This window comes from Nymphalis io, chromosome 3 (genome assembly GCF_905147045.1).
Source record: "Nymphalis io chromosome 3, ilAglIoxx1.1, whole genome shotgun sequence".
In the NCBI taxonomy this organism is placed as follows: Eukaryota; Metazoa; Arthropoda; class Insecta; order Lepidoptera; family Nymphalidae; genus Nymphalis; species Nymphalis io.
Window position 1 is genome coordinate 3,131,227 of NC_065890.1, and position 9,001 is coordinate 3,140,227.

General features: G+C 33.1%; 1 non-coding gene across 1 annotated transcript; it reads right to left on the reverse strand.

The window, feature by feature from the left end:
- Positions 1–8,716: 8,716 nt before the first annotated feature.
- On the reverse strand, positions 8,717–8,788 carry Trnah-gug (transfer RNA histidin (anticodon GUG)). The gene has a single exon. It is a non-coding gene; the product is annotated as a tRNA-His (tRNA).
- Between the last annotated feature and the right edge of the window lie 213 nt (positions 8,789–9,001).

Genomic DNA, 9,001 nt, shown 5'->3' on the forward strand with positions numbered 1-9,001 from the left:
AGTTATATATATATATATATATATATAATAATAATTATAATACATGTAATAAATAATGGCAATATTATTTTGGTACAAGTTTTAGTTTTGTATTGTTTCCCCAAACAGGGATCAAAAACCATTTTTGAAATCCAGACAAAGGGACAGATCACTCAAGTCATATGATCCCTTAAGCAGATACCAAACCGGTTTCAAAATAACTGAATAAATAACTAATTTTTTTTTTAAATTTATATTACTTATCTATATTGTAAGTATAAGTCATGATAAAACAATAATATGTTTATAAGATGGTATTGTAAGTAAGATAAACATTTGGATTGGCACCACGCCTCCAAATTCAAAATATGCCATTAAATAAATAGGTTAATATGTTCCTTCGACCTCGCAGTTTATTTTTGGAGTTGTTGCTGCAGAATCCATACATGTGGGTTATGCATGGTTCCTTCTAAGATCCTTATAAAATGAGTATATGACCTCATCTTAGAATCAGGGGCTGAACCATTTATTACTCCATTTTTGTTGACTCGCTATAATATAGATTCCGCCTTGTAATCTTTACTGAATGAAAAATGTTAGCATATTTTTTCGTAGCAAAAGCGTGCACAGGATGGAAATTTCAGAAGAGACAGAAAAGGCAGCCGAACCGTTGGAGCTACAGGAAAACGTTATCAGAAGGCTGTCTAAATAACCACGCTGTATAATTTACTTGGTATCGGCTTAGTTAAGGTTTTTTGCAACAGTATATAACGTACACAAATATCCTTTGCTATTTAGCTCGGTGGTTTATTGTCGCATAGACAAAATGGATTGTCTTTTATTTAAATATAATATTATTAAATATAAAAAGTATAGAATCAGTTTGTGTTCTCGACAAATACATAAACGGTATCGTTAGTTATTTTATTCAATAAACCTTTATCTATAAAGTTTAAATCGTTTACAGATCTGTTCAAAAAGAAACAAACTGAACTCCATTCAGAGGATTTATCGGGAGCTCCGCAAATTGAACTTTACTTACACTTAATCCCAGATGGAGCCGTCGTTGCAATTAAACTTAACTCCAGATAAGTCGAGATAACAAGAACATTCTTGATAAAAAATAAATTCCTTACATTTCTTTAATGGCAATAAGAGGAAATTAAATCAAGAAAGTCGGTAAATTTAAACAAAAAGGTAAAGGTAAGGTAAATAAAAACAGCTTTTTGCTCAGTCTCTTTATTAAAGCTAAGTTCGTATAGTTAACGAAGTGGTTTAGTACATCAGTAACCAATCGTTTTTGAGTTAGGGCTAAATAACTGTTAAGTTATTCCTATATTTTTACATCACGTGCGAACTTAGAAATTTATGCACAACGCAACGCTTTTCAATTACTCTTCGAAGAAAAGAGTATTTTTTGTAGAAAAAATTGAATATAACAATACTAAGTATTATTACAACACTAAGTATATTGGCGAATATGCATATTAATTATAAAACTTTCACGTGGTTACAAAATATGCCACGAGCGTGTGACCTCATAATGTTAAGCTTTTGATGATGAAAATGAGAGCCAATAAATTCTAAGCAATCCGTGAAACAGCTGCTTGCCACACAGGTAAATTTAAACTATGACGTCATATGTATTCATTCGTTAGGATATCGTTACTAGAATTGTATTTTTTATAATCGGTAATTTTATAATATAATTATTGTTTTAAAAAGCACTTCAACCATTACGAATCATGAAGGTAAAAATCATATAAACACCCATTTACCAATTTTTTTGTTATTCTATTAATCTTTGTGATATTAAGATGTGTTTCGAAAGTTTTTATCAGTATTTATATATCATATATATACATATATGATATATAAATACTGATATATATATATATATATATATATATATATATATATATATATATATCAGTATTATATATATATATATATATACTGATATATATATTGATTAGACAAATAACTAATATTATAATATTTTGTTATATTATATTTCAGAGCCGGTCAAACAACGAAACCACTTCTCGTTATTGGCAATTCGCAAATGTATTCCAAACATTATTGAGGCTATGTAATATATTATTTTTTATTAAAATATTTATATGTTTTCGGGTAACATACATTTTAAATGAATTCTATTTGTGTTGTTGTAAAAATGTTTATTCTAATACAGTCAAGGGTGTAATATACTTTTTGTTTCTATTAGAAAGAGCTAATAAATACATAAAAAGGCATTTTATGTTATTTCTGTATAATAAGGTCTTCCAGACCGATTTCAGCCACGGCAGCCATTCTTAAGAAAGATTAGCCAACTGCGCAGGCCATATTATAGTGCACAAGCGTGTGCACACGCAAACACAGGTGCACTCTCTATTTTCTAGCTCCCATAATCTGATGGGACGACAATCCGATACTACCGGAAAGAGTTCAGGCGCAGGACCAACGGTTTTACGTGCTTTCCGAGGCACGAGAAGTTGGAAGTGTGTACACTACACACTTCCAACTTTCAGACCCCGGGCTGCTACTGAGAATTTTAAAAAGCCCAATAACTTTTTATCGGCCCGATCTGGGAATTGAACTCAGGACCTACGGGTCAGCGGCCTAATATCTAGCCACCAGACCAATGAGGCAGTAATCTATATATTATATATTTGAATATGGTTATTTTAAATGCACGATGGAATTTATTACAAAGCGCAATGCATTTTTTCCTTAGTTGCAATCACTCAGCCTCCAAGAATTGATTAAAAAAACAAATATATTTCTTGAAGTACCTACCCGAAAAATATGATATTAAGAAAATGTCATAAGCACTAAAAACGTTTTTTTATACCCGCTCTTAAAGAATATAAAAATAAGTTTCGACTGTGGTAATTGTCAATTTAAACGTAGCAAGTAAAACGTTGGCAAACTGCGATGCAATTGAACAGAAGTTTTTGCGGACATTGATCGAAATCGCAATCTCTGTTAAAGTACTCACCCATACTCCGGTCACCATGTTTTACGATACATTTTAAATGAAAATTTACGATTTCACTACATAATATAAAACAATCCCCGCCGCGTCTGTCTGTCTGAATGACTGGATATTTTTACGGAGTGACTCATGCGGAAGGTCAATGTGTATAATTCATTAAGGGTTTTATAAAATATGTTGATAAATGTTGAAGATATCAATAATGATTATGACAATTGGAAGGTGTATTGACATTTTGTAAACTATTTGAGTTATATCTCTAACAATATTAACGTTTTATGCAGACCATTATTCTGCCCGTACGAAGACGGGACGGGTAGCGGTATAGGGTAGTAGATAATACAATAGTCGAATTTTTTTTTTAAAAAACTATCTTTAATACACAAAACTCCATGTCTGCTATCGACTGTTTAGGAGTTTCGTCTGGAGCCAATCCTGGGTATAGAATCAGATCATGATTGCGATAATGCTTTGTCCAACAATTGTGAGAAACACAACGCATTTTTTTGCATCAGAAATGTTTTTATCAAACGTAACGTTATCGTTATCGGGTCATTAGGTGTCCAAGAAAGTTGAACTTCAATTATGTACATAGATAACGTTCGATTCCACTGTTCACAATCTGTAACTAAGCTAATTTGATCTTTTCTCTTTTTCCTCCTACGAGTAAGTTGTTTTTTACTGTAAGAAAACTTTTCTAGAAATAAAGATGCTTTTTATATCCATCATTTTTTTTTTTGAACAGACTACAGGCAGGCAGACTGGTGATAGGTGTTCACCGCCCATAGACATAAGAACTACATAAAAAATATTAACTATCTCTTACATCGTCAATGTGCCACCAACATTTATAACAATTATATCCCTAACACAACAATACTAAGTATATCTGCTAAGTTACACAAAGTGTTACGAGTGTTTGTGATTTAAAGTATTACTTAATTTTGTGTAATTAAAACATGAGAGCTGAGATGGCCCAGTGGTTAGAACGCGTGACTCTTAACCAATGATCGTGGGTTCAAGCCCGGGCAAGACCACTGCATTTTCATATGCTTAATTTGTTTTTATAATTCATCTTGTGCTTTAAGGAAAATATCGTGAGGAAACCTGCATGTGTCAAATTTCACTGAAATTCTGCCACATCTGTATTCCACCAACCCGCATTGTAGCAGCGTGGTGGAATAAGCTCCAAGCCTTCTCCTCAAAAAAGGAGAGGAGGCCTTAGCCCAGAAGTGGGACATTCACAGGCTGATACTGTACTGTAATTAAAACATTTATATATCCTAAGAAAGTTAACGGAATGGTCACAGTGCTAATATTCAGTAAATACTCGATATTAACTCAGTGGAGCTAAGTGAGTTCATTCGTACGTTCCTTTTGATCTCCTTTACTGAGGTATTGTCAGGAACGTTCACAATACATTTTAAGTCGTTGATCAGACAAATGTTAATAAAATGTATTTCAGCGAAATTTATTTTCATGTATATTTAACGCTGTAAATAAAAAAAAAATGTTACATTTTAATTTTAAGGCTCATTATAAGTGCCTAAAAGTGTTTGCCTAAAAGCATTGAATGAAAATTAATTTTCAAAATTCGACCAACACTGAATGGTCATTGATAGAATTTATAGTTAAATAAAATCAATAAATAATTATAAAGTAAAACAAAAAGTTTTGTTAATACAAATAAAAAACTCTTTATTTGTTTTGGTCCATGTGTACGCATAACCACCAAATTTCCTTAACAATCGGATCATTGGCTTAAGAACGCATAGAGAACAAACATATAAGCACTGGTGGTAGAGCTTTGTGCAAGCTCGTCTGGGTAGGTACCACCCACTCATTAGATATTCTACCGCAAAACATCAGTACTTGGTATTGTTGTGTTCCGGTTTGAAGGGTGAGTGAGCCAGTGTAATTACAGGCACAAGGGACATAACATCTTAGTTCCCAAGGTTGGTGGCGCATTGGTGATGTAAGCGATGGTTAACATTTCTTACAATGTCAATGTCTAAGGGCGTTTGGTGACCACTTACTATCAGGTGGCCCATATGCTCGTCCACCTATTCTATAAAAAAAAGAAAACAGTTATACCTATTTATAATTAAAGATTTGTAGTTTATAGCGTGACGATCAACAAACCGATATTTTTTTTTAAATAATTTATTATAACTAATTACCTGCCTTACTTAAGCGGTGACCGGATGATCAGTTAAACAATGCTTTGTCTTCTTCTTTCGAATGTCAAATCAACAATGACAGAAAGAGATAAATCAGTATTTAACTAAACAGTCGCTAGGCAACGTTTATAAGTAAGGCCGTAAATCAACATTATTCAATATTCATGAAAGATAACTTTCATATTAAACCGATTTTAATAGAAATTTAATAAGGAAATAGCTGGAGCCCTAGGGAATTATTACTTAGCATTATTTGAGGGGACGGATTTTGTCATGAAAATTATAATTTAATGAAATAAACGTATACTTGCGTACTATACTATCACTTGTATAAAGTTTTATTTAAAATAAATAAATCAATGCCTATTTTAACTGACTTTGAAAAGAAAGAGGCTATTAATTTGGCATGTATGTTGCTAGCTTTACCGATTGTGAGTGAATCTAGATTTTTCTATATTTATCTTGAGTTTGATTTCAAAAATATATAAAAGCTAGTATGCATCCCTTAAGTATCATATAAGGGTATATAATTATAATTTGTTTATCTAAAATAAACAGCTTGTCCTATTTGAGTAGCACGCTTAGAAGGGTCTTCATGTTTTCTTTAAATACTTTAACGAGGTGTGGATTTGATACCTTGTATGCTATATGAACTGAGGCTACCCCTGTAGAGCAGGAAAAATTTTATTATTTTTAAAATTTAAATTAGATAATTTTTGTGAGGCACTTTGTATACTTTTTGAGTTTTAAAACGTTGGCGCGTAGTTTGAAATAACTTACCAATTAAGTTTTACCACTCCTTAAGCATTATCAAGTTAGGTTCGGTCTATTCGGCCTATAGTGAAATCCTAAAGTGACCGTAACAAAAAATCTAGAAATTTGCCTGCATAAACACTTGAACTAAACACTGAATTACAATAATAAAATATTTACAAACCTAATCAGTTATTTTTGCCGTAAGTAATCATATTTAAGCTGGATAAATCAGCTTTCCTAAACAAGCGTGCTTGACAGACTGACAGTTTTTATTTGTATTGAGTTTTATTTTTTAAATATATTACATATTTTATAAGGAATGGAATCGAAACTTGACATTTGACAATAAATTAAATCTTATGTATTCTATATAATGTCAATGGAAAAGTAATCCAAAGCAACAACCGAATATTTTGTTAACGCTAAATTCAGCTACAATTCCCTTTGTTTGATAAAATAAATTGAGGTTATAACGCCACAAAATAGGGCTCGACATAGATGAAGGCAATTTATTATTATATACGCTATCTCTATCTAACTTATTAAATGCAAACGAGACTGTCGAACGCTGTTGACGGCAGAGGGTGTAACATTTACTCCCAGAAGGTGAATGGAGTGTAAAAATATACATAATTCGATAATAAAGCGACAAATTGTTGAAGCAATGAGGTATGAACAGGGAATTTGTGTAGGCCTCGGAACTAACAATATAGATATTGATACTTGAACACTTGTATGAAGACAAACATACATTTATAATATAAATAGTATACATAAGTGCTTATATCAATAACATATATACGCGATATTGGCTCATCATCATTTTAATTAAGTTTTAAATATTATTTGTCTTCTAAAGATAAGCTTACTTCTTTAAAAAGTACATTCTTCCTGGGACAATGTGATTTAATTCTAAGACTTAAATATCACATATATGAGATTTGCAAATCTCCAAAATGTCTACCCAAACGTCAGCGACAGCTTTGGTGTTATTAATAAAAAAAATAGGAAATGAGAGTAGAAGAAATAAAAATGCATATATGATTTTCACATTTTTTTTATAATCATTACGGTTAAATATTGACCACTGGTTGAATACTAGTTAAATTATAAAGGCATGGTAATGGTCATTCTGGTGGTAAACGGTAAATGGACATTAATATGAAAAACTAGATGAAATAATTCATGATGACCACTTGACCGAATTGCGGCCGCGGCGACCATTCTCAACGGGGACAAGCCAATTATGGAGAGAATATTATATACGAGTTATGAAGTCTATGCATTTTCAATGTTTCGTTTTTTTTTATGATATAGGGACACCTGATGTTAAGTCATCACCGCTCATACATTGGCGATATCTGAAATATTAACCATTCCTTACATCGCTAATGATCTATCTATACTAACTTAGGCACGAAGATGTTATGTACCTTGTGCCTGTACACTGGCTCATTCATCCTTCAAACCGGAACGAAATAATACTTATTGTAATTGCTGTTTAGCGGTAAAATATTTTCATCGTTTGTGAGTATTTTATGTACAAACGTATTACATTGGCAATTCCAGACTGTTACTAAAAAAATCTTAATGGACAATTCTTAATTAGTCTTTGTATTTAAAGATAGAATTCCTTCTGCAGTTGGAAGCTGCTTGCTCGGATATGGAGTTAAGTGGCCACTGAAGTAGGGCGTCATTAATATCTAGCGGTTAGAACAATGTGTCCGTTCGCCGAGCTGTACGAAGTGACTGCAATTAATCGTAATTCCTCATCACAACGCTATTAGTAAGCATAGTAACTATATAAGTAATAGCTTATTAATGTCCTACTGCTCGATCTTATTCCAGCACGCTGCTCTGTTGCGGGTAGGTGAATGGTGATACAGAGGTAGACAGACTTAGTGGCAACAAATGCAGATTTCCTTGCGATGTTTTCTTCTACCACAAAACAATATGATAACGCAATTGTACTTGCCTGGATTGGAAATTGCAATCTTTTATATATTTATAAAATAAATAGGTGGACGGTCAAATGGGCCGTCTGATGGTCACGACCGCCCATAAACATTGGCGCTGTGAGAAATATTAATCATTCCTACCATCGACAAGGTGCCAGCGACCTTGTGAAATAAAATGTCCCCTTCGAAATAAAATCTCTTCTGTAAACACAACAATAATAAATATTGCTGTTTGATGGTAGAATATCTTATAAATAGCTGGTACCTACCCAGTCGAGATTAAGACCTATATAAAGTGTTTAGGCAACTGAGCCATCTCGGCTCTTATAAACTATTTAATTATAATAAATAAATAAGGCTTATAATTGTTCATTCACATGTAGGAATTTCAATGATACAAGGAAAATAATATATCTAAATTGTAGAGAATGTATAGTTTTCGCTCGCAGCTACGCCCGCGTATTAGGTGAGGGGCTTGGTATTAGGTATAAAAAAGTATATAGCCTATATACTTCTTTGGGATTCAAGCTTTCTTTATATCAAATTTCATCCAAATCGGTTCAATAGTTGAGCCGAGAAATCGTAACAGAAAGACCACACCAAAGTTAGTGGTGCATTGGCGATGTAAGCGATGGTTAACATACAATGCCAATGTCTATGGGCGTTGGTGACCCCTTACCATCAAGTGGTATATATGCTCGTCCGCCTACCTATAATATAAACAAAATTCAAACTTGAGAACTTTGATTTTTAAATTCCACATGGGCCGCCTCGGATTGCTTGGACGCCTAATAAAATAAAATTCAAGTTTTAAAAAATATACCTCCGCCGCGACAGCTGAACGCTGCCGTGACCAGGATTCGAACCTGGGTTACTACGGCCACAACGTAGGGTCCTAACCACTAGACGATCACGGCTATCGGAGCGCTGATAACTACACCGAAAAGAATATTCAGTTTGTAAACTTACTTTCACTTTCGTTTGCGTAAGTGTGATTGAAGTTGCCCCAGATTACATTTTTTGCTCATTAAATATTTGGATCGAAACACGATACGGACAAAATAGCAGTTTCGTCACGTCTTTTCAATTTATTTATGACAATGATAACCCAGACGGCACAACGGGAACGG